This window comes from Crocodylus porosus, unplaced genomic scaffold (genome assembly GCF_001723895.1).
Source record: "Crocodylus porosus isolate Cpor-Errol unplaced genomic scaffold, CroPor_comp1, whole genome shotgun sequence".
NCBI classification, from domain to species: Eukaryota; Metazoa; Chordata; order Crocodylia; family Crocodylidae; genus Crocodylus; species Crocodylus porosus.
In genome coordinates this window covers 12029449-12043230 of record NW_017728913.1, presented here as the reverse complement: position 1 = coordinate 12043230, position 13782 = coordinate 12029449, and the positions used below count along the sequence as shown (strand labels likewise).

The 13782-nt window shown below is 42.4% G+C and overlaps 1 long non-coding RNA gene across 1 annotated transcript in view; it reads left to right on the top strand.

The window, feature by feature from the left end:
- The first annotated feature begins 7869 nt into the window (after window positions 1-7869).
- LOC109309683 overlaps window positions 7870-13782 on the top strand; it is a 17979-nt gene continuing 12066 nt past the window's right edge. Inside the window, exon 1 of the long non-coding RNA XR_002101005.1 lies at window positions 7870-8327. This is a non-coding gene — a long non-coding RNA (uncharacterized LOC109309683). The remainder of the gene's footprint in view (window positions 8328-13782) is intronic.

Below are 13782 nucleotides of genomic sequence, written 5' to 3'. Positions count from 1 at the left end.
TAACTGAAAAAATCGTTTCCACACTGGCAGTACTATTAAGCCACTGTGCCTTGGAGAAGTTCAGAGGGAAATTCTACTTCAGGAAGACAAAGTATCTTGTGGATCACCCCTGAATACAGGGTGAGTATAGCCTTTGTTCCACCTGCCAGTGGATGCATGAAGTAAGAAAACAGACCTCTCACCTTCTTCCTGGCCCTCCCTACCTCATTACGATGCTTTGTGTCCCGGTAGCCGCTGTGATGACTATGCACTGCAACTTTATTGCAAGAAAACTGCAACTTTAATTTCAATGAAAAAGAAACAATAAAGCCCCAGCTAATCACTGCAGCCACTGGCAATAAAACTGGCTGTAAACAAAATTAGAATTATTGCTGGTGTCACTTAAAGTAATCATCCGGTATTTTATAAACTCGAGATGTTATAAATGAGATTAACAGCAGTAAATGTGTACATGCATATGAAACTTTATAGCAATAATTCCCATACAGTAAAAAGAAAGTATGACGTTGGTTGATCTTTTACTTAGGACCAGATTGCTATGACCTTACCCACCCTGAGGTACTGCCTTACTCTATGAGAGGAATGACTTCATGGTATAGGTATATTCAAAAAAAGGATCTCAATTTGGCCTTAAATTGAATCTAAATATATTGGCACCCAAATATATCTATATCTATCTATATCTAGATATATATATCTATATATTTAGATTTATTTTTTATATATCTAGATATGGATAGATAGATATATCTAAATGTATATTCAATCCTCTATAATAATTAGCTTTGTTTGTGTCTTTGTCATTCTGTCATGCTCAAAAACCATATTTGTGCTCATTTTTTGTACTTTTAGTGATTTATTTCAATTAATTATGGTGTACTTTCAGTATCTGAGCAAAAATTGTCTCTTAACACCCTAACTTTAACTCATAACACCCTTATGAAGGTGAAGCAGAGAACGGACAACAATTGAATGCAGAAAGAATGGCAAGAGTAAGACAAAACAAAACAGATGAGCAAAGAGGACATCATAGAAGAGGTGCAATGGAATGGCAAAAGGTTCGCAGAGGCAATAGGAGACAGGCTGAAAAAGTAGACAGTGATAGATTCACTGAAGGCAAGATTGAGGAACATAGTTGTAGCTTGATAAACATGGTGTGCCAATTTTGTAACTCTTTAAACTTCCAATCTGAAAGACCGTCAGATGGCCAATTCCAGAGTTGTTGTCATAAAGGTAAAGTGATTTTGCCTCCAAGAGGACCATATCCAGAGTATTTGTGCTATTTGATGATGAATCAGAACAATGAGCCTTACCACAACTTTAAAATACACCTTGAATTGTACAATAGTGCATTGCCTGTTGAGCACAAATCATTGTGACAAGATGTTGATTCATGGACTGTGAGGAGGATTGAATCCAAATGCATTGTGCATGGAAAATTATCAATGGCTGAAGAGCTATCCAAAAGACTTTAAAGAGGAGACACTTGAATATGTTGATGGATACCCATTGTATAAAAGACCAGGCAGAACAACTCAAGTTGGTAATGACACAGTGGATAACAGAAATGTGGTACCCTATAACAAGTAGCCTATTTTGCCCATCATCTTTGAAGAGCTTTTACCCTAGTGTGTATATATATATTTATGGACACTGTCTCATTCCTCACAGAAAACTGCACTTGCCTGCCTACTGTGACAGAGAAGGAATTGACCAGATTTTGATTTAAATAAATCAGTGTTAACGGTGTAAGGAGTGGCAGAAATGAGTCTCCTCTGCCATGGGTCCAATTGACATAGGAATATTGGCTTTAGGAAAGGAAATGATAGCTAGTGCTATTTCTAAGATAAACAACTATCTCATGCAGTAAAACTTGTATGGATCCAGTAAATTGCTGCTGCCTTAATTTCAAGGCTCACATATTTGCTTCACTAGGGAGACTGTGTTGTCCTCCCTTAATGACACCAAATTCTCTCTGGTAAGAATATATTGAATGCTTCTTTAATTACTCATACATAATTAAGAAACTAGTAGAAATAGCAATCAGGTATGCAGTTCCCATGGAGTGCTTGCTTAAGTACATGGACTGACCTTGTTCTTTCATTGAAAGATGAAAATGCCCATTGAATGACTCGGTTCAGGCTGAGAAGCCTGGAGAGTAGAAATAGAACAGGGAAAACAATTCTTTACCTCAACAACTGACTGATACGTGGTGATGCATTTTGTTTTTAGCTCATTGAACCGCTGATGGTCACTAAATAAGTTAAAAAGAAACACCCAAAAAACAAAACTCCAGTATTCTCAAATCTATGGGCACATCTACACATGCATATCAATGCAATGCAATAAATTCCAGTGCTTATCACATTGGTATTTATTGCTCTTGGGTGCACATATACACATGCACCCAGGATCACCACACATTGAGCTGGATTGGAGCCGCCCTGGCTGGCAGAGGGCCTGGGGGGTCAGCCTGCCAGCCCAAGGCTCCCTGTCTGGTACAACATGCTGTAGAGCGGCTGGCTAGGGCAGCTGGGTAGCTCAATTTTCTGTTTACATATATTGACAAATATACTTAAATAGTGTATATGTATTTATTTATTAGATGTATGTGCTGCCATTCCCAACAAAATCTCAGAGACCAAACTAACTTATAAAGCAAGGGAACAAAGGAAAAAAACCAGAACAACTTATATAAGTAAGGTATCAAAATAAAATGCAACCCCCACCCAAAGAATATCCTAGCCTAGTTTTGCTTGCTAAGTGTCAGCCCAGTCTTACGGCACTTCCAGAAGATATCCAGGTTTCAAGGGAGAGAGAGTCCAATGACTCAGAAATGACCTCCTATGCAATTTTGTCCAGCAAACTTGGCACATTGGTGGTTCTTACTCCATCAATCAGAACCAGCACCTTGAAATGAACTCAAAAATTTGTTGGAAGCCAGAGGAGACTCTGAAGGCCTGGAGTCTTGTGTTCCTAGCAACCCAACCCTGTCAGCTGCAGTTTCCATGCATCTGTCAAGGGCAGACCCAAGTACAGCACATTGCAGTAATCTAGTCTTGAGGTGACAAAGGCATGGGTGATGACTGAATCTGAAAGAATGGTCACAGCCTTCTCACCAGATGGAGTTCATGAGAGGCACTCCTAGCCACCACAACAACCTACAGTAGAGGATTGTAGTATTGCAGTAACTATAATTGCTTTGATTGCTTATATTGTAAGTTTTCTTTTTATATATTGATATATATAACCATTAAGATAAAGTTAATCTTGTTATGATTTACATTTTATAATAATGTGATCAGTCATTATTAGTGTTCTGGAATTAACTACCTAATTTAAATTTCTTATCGCTTAGCATAAATATATTGGACATATTGGTCTCATGATTTTAAACAAAGTTGGCCTCTTGGTCTCATGACTTTAGAACTTTAATTTAGTATAAGGAAAATGTTTGTGTAAGGGTTTGTGGTATGTCTGGTGTATGTGGAAAGAGGTAACGAAAAAGTGAGTGATGTATGTATGTCACAATGTGAAGGAAGACAGTCCCCTTGCAGCAGGTGAAAATAGCCTTCTGTGGTTTAACAGTTAAAGGCTGCAGCGATGTCAAGTCAGCAGTTAAGGATTACCAAATACTAGATCATGCTTCATCCCGATGGCTGAAGACTGCAAGCAACAACCCCCCTGAAGATTGCAGACCATGAAGCCAGAAGATCATGTCCTACCAATCCCAGCCTGCCAACAGGACAAAGAGGATGACCTTTGTGTTTGACTCAGCGGAATCCATAGGCTTGTATGGACACCTATCGCTATAAAGAATGAACACAAAGACAAGGCTTTGGGTCTTTTCCACCTGCAAGAAGAAGTTTTGGGCGCATCCAGCAAGACCTGACTCCATCTCTCATGATCGATCTGGCCGGCCACCAGACTGACCTGAGCAGCTTTAGAACTTGGTAACACCATAACCTTTGCAGGACTGTCTAGCTATCTGTGTGTGTGTGCGCTTGTGTCTTCTGTAGGAATGATTAAATGAGTATTCATGGTAATGAGTGAAGCAGACAACCTTACTGTTCTTTATTCTTTTCATGTTGCATGTTTTATGTTTAATGTTCCAATAAATGTGGCGTTGTGCCTTATCCCCTGAGAAGATTCCTGCTTGTTTTTAATTCACACTGTACGCCCTGTGTGCACAACAGGATCCAAGACTACCCCAATACTGCAAACCTGAGACAAGAGGAGGCTGAACCCTACCAACCATAGGTGTTCAAATGGTCTGCCCATCACCTCTTCAGCTTCAGTTGGTTTCCCTACTTCAGCCAGGCACTGGGAAAGGACCAAGACTGAGAGGCCTGACTCAGATGAGAAAGACAGATTAGCATACAGATGGCACCTCACTCCAAATTGCTATATGTTTTTGCCCACTGGCCTCATATATCTACTCAACAGGAGCAACAATAATCTGGAGCCCTGGGGAACTGTGCAAAAAGTCCTGAGGGGACAATGAGCACTCACCCATCACCACCCTTTAGGACTTCCCTGATGAAAAAGAGTGGAACCCATTTAATGCATTTCCATACCCATACCCACCAGGTCATGTAAATCCTTCATCATCACCTCATGGTCAACTGTATCAAAGGCCACTGAAAAACTGAGTAAGAGCAGCAGGAAATCTCTAAGTGAAGCTCATCAACCAAGGCAATAAATGTTGTTTCCTTGCTATACCCAGGATGAAAACCAGGCCCACAAACATCCAGGACTCTGATTGCATCCTGATGTGCCTAGACCTGTTGGGAAACCACCCTTTTAATGACCTTCCCCAAAAAGAGAAGGCTGGAGACGAGGCAATAAATGGCTAGGGAGTCATATATATGACTCCTCAACCTCTGGAAAAATACAAAGATTACTGTGGTTATAACTGTTTGTTCTTTGCAGAATATTAATGCATGTCATTTGTTTGAAAATACTTGCCTGTCCCCCAAAGTCATTCTACAATATGTGTTACTGTAAGCTGAATGAAGAGCTGTTTTCAATGCAAGGGTTTATACTTTTTTGGATTAAATTACCCTAATTTTACGAATTTTAAAGATATGTCATATACCTAGGGTAACCATACATCCTGGATTCCATAGGCTGGTCTTGACAGTTGGTCAAAAGTCCTGGGCCACAGTCCAGTGGGGAGGCAAAGCAGCACGGTGCACCAGGCAGGCAGGCACTGCTGCTGCTGTGCGAGGATGTGCCACATGCAGGCAGGGTGGTGCCTGCTCCAGTCTTCCCACATTGCTCCCATTCCTGCACAGGAGCAGCAGTGCCTGCCTGGCCACCTGCCTGGTGCACCATGCTGTTCTACCTTCCTGCTGGATTCTGGCCCGGGACTTTTTATCAACAAGCCAGGACTGGCCTATGGACACTGGGAGGGTCCCAGCCTAACCAGGACATATGGTCACACTGCATATAACCCTGTGTTTATGTTAATTTTGATCCCAGGAGTCCCTAATTTATGTTACTTGAAAATCAGCAAGAAGTCATTGCAACCTGATTCATGCTCTCAGAGTGTAAGAAAAAGATAGGAGGCGCTGCTTTTTTCCCCAGCCTTTTGTTCATGGTATTATAATAAAACAAACATTCAAGTATCATTTGCATCACAACCTCATCAAAAGATCTGTTCATTCTCATCTGATTAGGATCAACTGTTTTAATAAAGGTTTTGTACCTATGTTTTAGATAAACTCTGTAGCTCTGCATTTCATTTTCCTTTTTGTTGATTCACCCAGTCAAAGAATTTTAAAATGTAATTCATTCTTTTCTGCATCTTTGCAGATAATTTGATACATGATCTTTTAGAACATTTCTTCTGTATTTATATTTGGCATGAGTGAATTGCATTGTTACATTGTTTGCAGTTCTTCTAGTCTCATTGCCAACTTCTTTTGAGGAAAATGAAAGAAAATTTGAGGCAGGATATATCAAGCCGCAGTCATTTGGTATGGCTGTCCAATGTTTTATAATTCCCTTCTTTCTTTTCTTATTGGTTTTCAGTTCTCTATCTTCTCATTCAGTGCTTCTAAATATACTATTCATCTCCAAGCTCCTTGGGTATGTAATTTTGCTGTTAGATCGCTTTGATGTATATATTGCAATATCTTTTCTTTTCACATCACAGGAATTAAAACATTCTGTAAAACATTTCTTCATGGCAAGGTTGACTGCTTTTATGTTTGGAAGATTTTCCCTTTAGGATGACATATTAGAACAAAGAAAAATGAGGTGTAACCCACTGTGCTCTCTAAAGAGATAAAGGAAGGAAACTCATGCTTTAAACCACTTTGGAATTCCAACATTTTGGATATCTCTTACACTATACAAATTGTCAAAGTTAAATGCCTCTAGACAGACTCACAAGAGATTAAGTAAGTTACCCTCTGGCATCCAGGGGAGGCTGAGACATTCATTTTCTTCAGCTAGCCTAACTATAATTACAATGCCCATAAACATAATCATATCTATGGAGAAGAGATTTCATAATTGTAGTTATATATCAATATACTTTGGCCACAACCCTGGAAAAGGATCCACATGGGTGGCCCCCCGTGTTTCTGTAGAACCCCAGAATGTATACAAGGATTCAACTGTAAGGTCAAGGCCAGTGTTAGTAGGGAGGTAAAACCATGGCTTGCTGACATAAGGGCTTAAGAATATGTTTTATTTTTGTTTTAATGGTTTCTAAGCATTTACTATTAGTTTACAATGAAATATTTCTGTGTAATTGATTTATTTAAAAATCTTCAGTCATAAATATAATTATTCATAAACCTTAAAGAGCCTTTCTACTGTAACTTTTGGGTTTTGTGTCTCCTTTCCCTGGATCTTCTAGCATGGTTTTGTGGGTGCCTTCTCTGGTTTCTCAAGGAAAGGTTCATTAAAATGTGCATACACAGAGATTAATTTACTTTTGGTTAATGGCTACATCCTGCTCAGCTCATGCACAGGCATAGTTCCCAGGAACTATTGGGGCTAATCGCATAAATAGCCTATCAGGACACACAGAACCACAGAGGACCAAGTAAACTGCTACAAGGGAAAAGGCATAGAAGAGGAGTGCTCCGGTGAGGGGATAGGTGGGATCTGGAAATAGGAGAACTGGAGTAAGTAGGCAACGAGCTGGTTTTCTCCTCACATTATGTGGCAACCTGCCCAAAGGAATCTCAGATACACTAACCTTAAGGGATTTCGGCCTTCCATCCCTTAGGTAGGGAGGGCTTGAGGGGGCTATAACCATGCCAAAATTCACCTTAACCTCCACATAACCACCCCTCCCAGTGCCTGCCCTGTCCAAGCCCCCTGCATTGCCCCTGGACCATTGCCACCCAGCCCACACAGCTGAGCGTGCCCTGCAGCCCATGTCCCACCTTTGTCTGGGGATGAAAGAAAGAAAACATGTTAAACACCTGTTTAAGTGGGAATTGTTAAACAAATGAATAAGTTTGATTGTCTAGAAGATGTATAGCATAGCCCCCCACAATGTTCTGTCTAGCCCACCTCAGCCCCCTCTCCCTCCTCCCCCGCCCCAGGAAGAGACTTGTACCATCCCTGCCCTTAGGACAAGTGTCAGCAACCTGCAGCCCATGGGCTGTACCTGGCCCATCAAGTAATTTTACCCTGTGAAGCTTCAATGTCAGAAGCAAGTCAGTGGGGGAACAGTAGCATAACTAGGACAGGGTGAGGGAAGCATGCACTCCGAGTGCCAACTATGAGGGCTGCCAGGGTTTCCCCTGCTGAGAGTCTTTTCTGTAGCAAAGGAAACTCTGCACTGCCTCTGCTGGACCAGAGAAGGCAAGCAGCTCAGTGCTGCACCAAGTATTGCATCTGTACACATGTGACCTAAACCCAGGTACAAGTGCAGTTACTGGAGTGACCCTGATGCCAAGGTTAACTTGTGTTTGCAAGAGAATCTGCCAGGGAGGCCATAGCTCTTCTGGCTTTGCCACTTTTGATGAGTGACACTTGCCTGGAGCCTAAGCTCCTGGGCCGGAGACTAGATCTGTACAGGGTATTTGAGATCAGACTCCCATCTGTAAACCACTGAATATTGCAGGTTTTCATGTAGAGGATGGTAGGAGCCCATCAAAGAGTTCACTTCTGTTGCTGCCATTCTAGCAAGGTTGGAAAAACAGATCACATCCAAGCCTTAGAAGCCCATTTCCAGCTTCCCGCCCACCTGTATCCCAGCAAGCCATCACATGGGACTAAAAGTTAACTCAGCTTGAGTTGCTGAAACTCTGCATTTACACCTGTAAATTTCTGCATCCTGTTTAATTAATGTAAGATTTGTGGGGGTGATCAAAGGGAAGAGAATGATGTTCTCGTCCTGTCTCCCTCCATCTCATTTGAAGCTTTACAGTGACAGGTGAAACCCTGTGATGCCTCTGTCCGGCCACAGAAGTTGGGCAGTACAACACTGTACTACTTTATCTGGGGAGCAGGGGAACAAGTAAGGTAAGCAGAATCGTGCTCCTCGCTCCCTTCTCCCCTCCACCCACTACAATAGACTGTGGCCAGGTACCTTGCTCTCCCTTCAAGGTCCACTGCGGTATTTTGTTGTCACCCAAGACCTTTGTGGTCAGTGAAGTAAACACATTCTCTAAGGGCTACTAATATCTTTTGTTTTATCTCCCTGTTTTCAGAAGAGAATATAGCTAGGGATATTTCACCAGGTAAGCATCCAGGGTTTACAGTGCTCTTCATGGGTAATTCTAGCAGAGGAGGCAATCTAATATGATTTTTAAAAAACCCTCAGTAAGGCTAACTGAGATCTTATGTAGGCAAAATTCACACTGAAATCCAGTTGCTTCCATAGGATCTATGGCAGGCTTGTCCAATATACAGCCCATGGGCTGCCATGCAGCCCTCCAAGCTGTTTTCTGAGGCCCAAGGTGCTGTGACAGGAAACAAAAGTAAACACTGTACTTTCATTTCATGGGGGGGTGATGTGATACTGCTTCCTGTGAGGTCTTTGAATATGGCTTGCCAGCCCACTGGGTGATAAAAAGTTCATGATCCGGCCCCACATTCAAAAAGATTGGACACCCCTGATCTATGGGATCAACTGAAGAATCTAATTAGCTAGGGTTTTTATTGATCAGATACTGTTGTTTTCACTTTTGGAGAGTATCACTAATATTTTGAAGCTTTACGAAATACTTTCATTTGATTCAAATTTAAATGTAAATAAGGTTCAAGTTATGGTCTTATTTTACTGACTTAAGACAACTGCTGGCCCTGGATGTATGACCCAGATACCTTGTTTCAGACAGACCCAAACCCTCAGACCAACCACGACCTCTGCATTTGCTAATAGGTGAATATTGATACACATTGATAGCAGATAAGAATAATGCAGGCAAGGCAAACAAAATAACCCCCTGCTCCCCAATTCTATATCTACCAGTCCTAGAGCTATCACAGGGGAAAGGCACCTCTGGCCAGTATGTGAACTTCACCTTGAGGTTCTTTCTTGAATGTCAGATGTCAGCAGCCTGGAAGTCAAAGACTGAGCCCACCCTCACACACACAGTGAGGTGGGTGATATGGTCTGGTGGTGTGCCCTCTGTCCATGGTGGCCTTGGGTTCCCCTCTCAGGGACCCTTTGCTGCTCTGAAATCCCTCCTTTTGTATCCTTTCTTCCCTCTGATGACTCTTAATCTCTGAGCAACCTTGATTGGTCTCTCTGTGGTCATCAAACAGTCCACATTCTGTCCTGTCAGAATATTGCTTTATTTCACAAACCCATCACATGCACACATCTTAATTTGGTCTGTTCACCAACACCAGAAATCCCAAGGGCTCTGCAGTTGCGGACTGTGACCTGGCCAATGTGGCAGTTATGGAACAATGCAGTACATGTCTTCAGTATCCCAACCTGTGTGTCTGCTGGCTTCAGACACAATGGGCCGTGATGGAACCTTTGTCACAAACAGGCTTTTAGAAATCAATTAACCCTTGCCATTCTCCCTGGACCACTGTGCTAATGCAAATTTACTTTACCTACAAGCCAGTTCCCAGAAGCAAACCTCTAAATATCATTTTCTAGCTGTTAACAACTTCATCTCTCAAAATCTATCCCTTCTCCATAGTGTGTTACCACAGCCCTCTCCTTTGCTTAGCAAAAAATCTTATTACTTTATTTTGCACAGGTAATGGTAGGAACTTGCAACAACAGTCTTCCTCCAGTCTTACACTTACTTGCTATGTGCCATATTAACTTACATTCAACCCTAAAATTGCACATGTAGAAAAATGCATGTCAGTAGAAATCCAGAACTGCAGGAAAATGAAAAAAACTGTGCACTGAAGAATCGTAAGAGGGGACAAAGCTAAATCAAAGTATTAAATAATGGCTACGTGCAAACATTAAAAAATGCCAAGGTGGATTTGAACTAACTGACATGGGTACCTCTAAGTAGACTACGTTACTTCAGGAGTGAACAGAACACAAGTTCATGCTTTCATGGGAGGGGTGCATAAAGGCTGCCTGCACTGGCCAGGACCAGGAGATTGGGGGCTCTCCTGAATGTCTCCCAGCATGCCAGAGACTGCCAAGAGTAGTTAAATGCAGCTGACTGGTGGGCCACCCCAGATTGGCTGCCTCTCCCTACTGCCCTGTCACCTGTCAGGCAGCTGCCACCTTCAAACAGTAAATAGAGGGAAGCATGCTTACACCAGCTCTTGATGGCATGACAGTCCCTAGGCTCAGGGATCTGCCCCAAGGAAAGACAGAGGAGTTAGGGGGTGGAGAATGGGGCTTGTGAACTGCCAGGAGGGAGGCAGTGCCAGTGGTGCACCCCACATTTCCAGCCCAGGTCAGTGGGGCACAGAGTTCTGTCTGAGCCTCAAGCACTGTGGAGAAGCTCTGGGAAGGGCTTGGAGGATTCCTTCTCTCCCTCAGAGCCAGTGCTGAGTTTCTGGCTGAAGCCCCTTCCCCTGAAGCCACAGGGCTCTGGTCCTTGGGGAGGTGGGGGCAGTCATGCCTTTGCAGCTGAAGTGCCTAATGCAGGGGTAATTCTAGTGGCAAGATCAGGAGTCGGGAGTGGAGGCCCTTTCCCCCACCAAGCCAGCACAGCACACAGCAGCATCTGCCTGGTTTCCCCATGCCCCCACTCCCCTCACTACTCACTGTTTAAGCAGGGATCCCCCCCTCCTCTCACCCATAGCACGGACCATAGCCAGCATGTGGCATGCTAGCTAATACTGAGATGTATCTATGTAAGGCAGACAAGACACAGGCAGACAGGACAGTGTCTGCTTAGGGCTTTTTGGAGCTAATCAACAGGTAGCTGGTAAAGTCCCTCCTTGGAATGTTCCCTTCCTTGGAGAAAGTTATTTAAGAAGAGCTTAAATGAATGAGAGAGGCTTTGTTTTCTGATGGGGTGCTAAATGCTGATAACAGAGCTGATAAATGCTCTGTTATCAAGGGAGGGAGGGGGAAACCTTCCCTAATCAGAGCATCCTGCTGGGGCCTGGCCATCCCCCCCAGCTCAGTCCTATGGAAGAGAAGGGAGCGGTATTTTAGTGTTCCCCCTGCCCCACACTGCTTCTAGCCTGAGCCACTGCAGGCATGTTCCTGAATTTCCTCAGTCCAGAGGGAATGTCTGTGTGGTTACAAACCAGTTCAACCCAGGCAGACTAACCTACAAAGATTGAATCAATTCAGGCTCAGTCATTTTGACTGTCTATCGCTAGCATTAGAATTTAATCTCTCTGAAACTGTTTTTGTTACAGGGGCTGCAAATCACCCAAACCCTGGGCATTCATATTCAGCAAAGATCTCAAGCACATGCTTGACTTAAAACTTAAGGCCATCAAAATTAGTGAGACTTAAGCAGCTGTTTTGAATTCACGTACTTACAGGCTTTGCTTCCTAGGTATGGTTTACAATGATTTTGTCTAAAATAAACTCTTTAAGTGAAGTTCTATTCAATTGTGTAAGTGTTGACTATGGTTTGTGGCTCACTGTTTGTTTGTCATGCAAACATAAATAGGAGCATGCATGCCTCTTTAATGAATAATGCTAGAGGTATGATTTACATGGTGTGTGTTAAAAAAGGCTGCTGCTGCAACAGAATGGATTAGCATAAGCTCTCGGGGGAGACAGTGTGTCTTCTTCCATGCTTGAACAGTGTGTTATAAGGTATGGATGCCAGAGTTAACAAATAGTTATGAATAACAAAGGCAGTGTTGCTGACAGAATAAAGGCCACTGTTTAGTATCAACTACATGCATCAGACAGATAAATATAAACCTGGTCAAATTAGCACACTGTTCTTTGTAAATGAGCGATTTTTAAAGATGGAATCCATTATACCTGCATCATTTTTTCCCTCTCTGTCTCCTTTTGAGTTTAATTCTCTTCTGTCAAATACCAGACAACTGTTGTCAATGAGTCGAGCAAGCCAGCTTCATCACTGCAGCACTGACTTTTGTGTTTTTTGCATGCAAGCAAAGTAAAACAAACTTAAATGTCAAGGAGCACAAGTTGCTGACAATAAATGTTTCTATGGCCAGGATCTGAAAAATTTCACAACAAATTTCTAGCCTTTAATTTGTCATAGTTAAAAATACCTTGCTTCATTTTCAGTTAACTGTTTAATGTGTTTGTGGCCTATTAATAAGACAATATTAAAAGCAAACACCTGGTTACAAATGTGTTTTATAATTTTTTTTTTTACATTTCAGTTACTGCTTCATCAAATATGTGTGCCACGCATTGGCCTCAGTACAGCCTTTAGTTACAAGTCATAAGAGCAGGGAGAAGGGAGCGCTAATAAAAGAAGTATATACAGTATGCAACCTGTCACTTTCTATGGCTTTGCCTTTGATGCTGAGAGAAATGCAGGCTAGGTCTGCATGGCAGATCTCTTCTGGCACAGATACCATCAGATAGTGGAGTGGCTCCTGATTGATATAGATGTGCTGACAGAACTTTATAGTATATGCACAATAATACACTGGGGGAAAATGGCAACTTTACTAGGATAGTTTGTTTTACTTGTTGGGCAATAATTCAACAACACCAATACACAGAACAATTTTGGTGGTCTAGCAGCACCTAATCTAGGAGGTACATATAATATAATCTTGCCAGCTCATATTAACAGCATTCCAAACCTGGCATAGAGCCCCCTGTGTAGCCCTATCTGCAGACTCCCCTCTCTTTGTAAACATTTTGAGATGTCCCAGGTGGAAATGTAAATGTCATAGAGTTGCATCACAAATTGCAACAGCAGGGTTTCATGAAGCCCATTAAATCTGTGATTGGCCATCAGCAAGGCTTGACCCCCAAAACAGTATAATTAAACACTGAAAATCCCCCTTGGTTAAAATCAACACAGCATCTACAAAAATAGCATTAGTTTATCTAGTGAGATAGAGGTTGTCATACAATCAAAATAAATGCCTTTCTAACTTTTTCACTTTATTGAACTCTCACTCGTGTGAGTAGTCCCTGTACATGTGAGCAGCTCTGTGAAGCATCTGTGTAAGGAAGATAAGTGGTGACAGAAGTAGCATGGCCCAGTAGGAGAGTCACCAGCACTTGGAAAATCTGGGTTACATTTCTGGCCTTACAGGCTTGGCAGTGCTACGCTGGCTAGCACTATGGAAGAAAGACACTTGGGGGTCATCATTGACCACAAGATGAACATGAGCCTGCAATGTGATGCTGTGACTAGTAAAGCGACCAAAATGCTGGCTTGCATCCATAGGTGCTTCTCGAGCAAATCCCGGGAC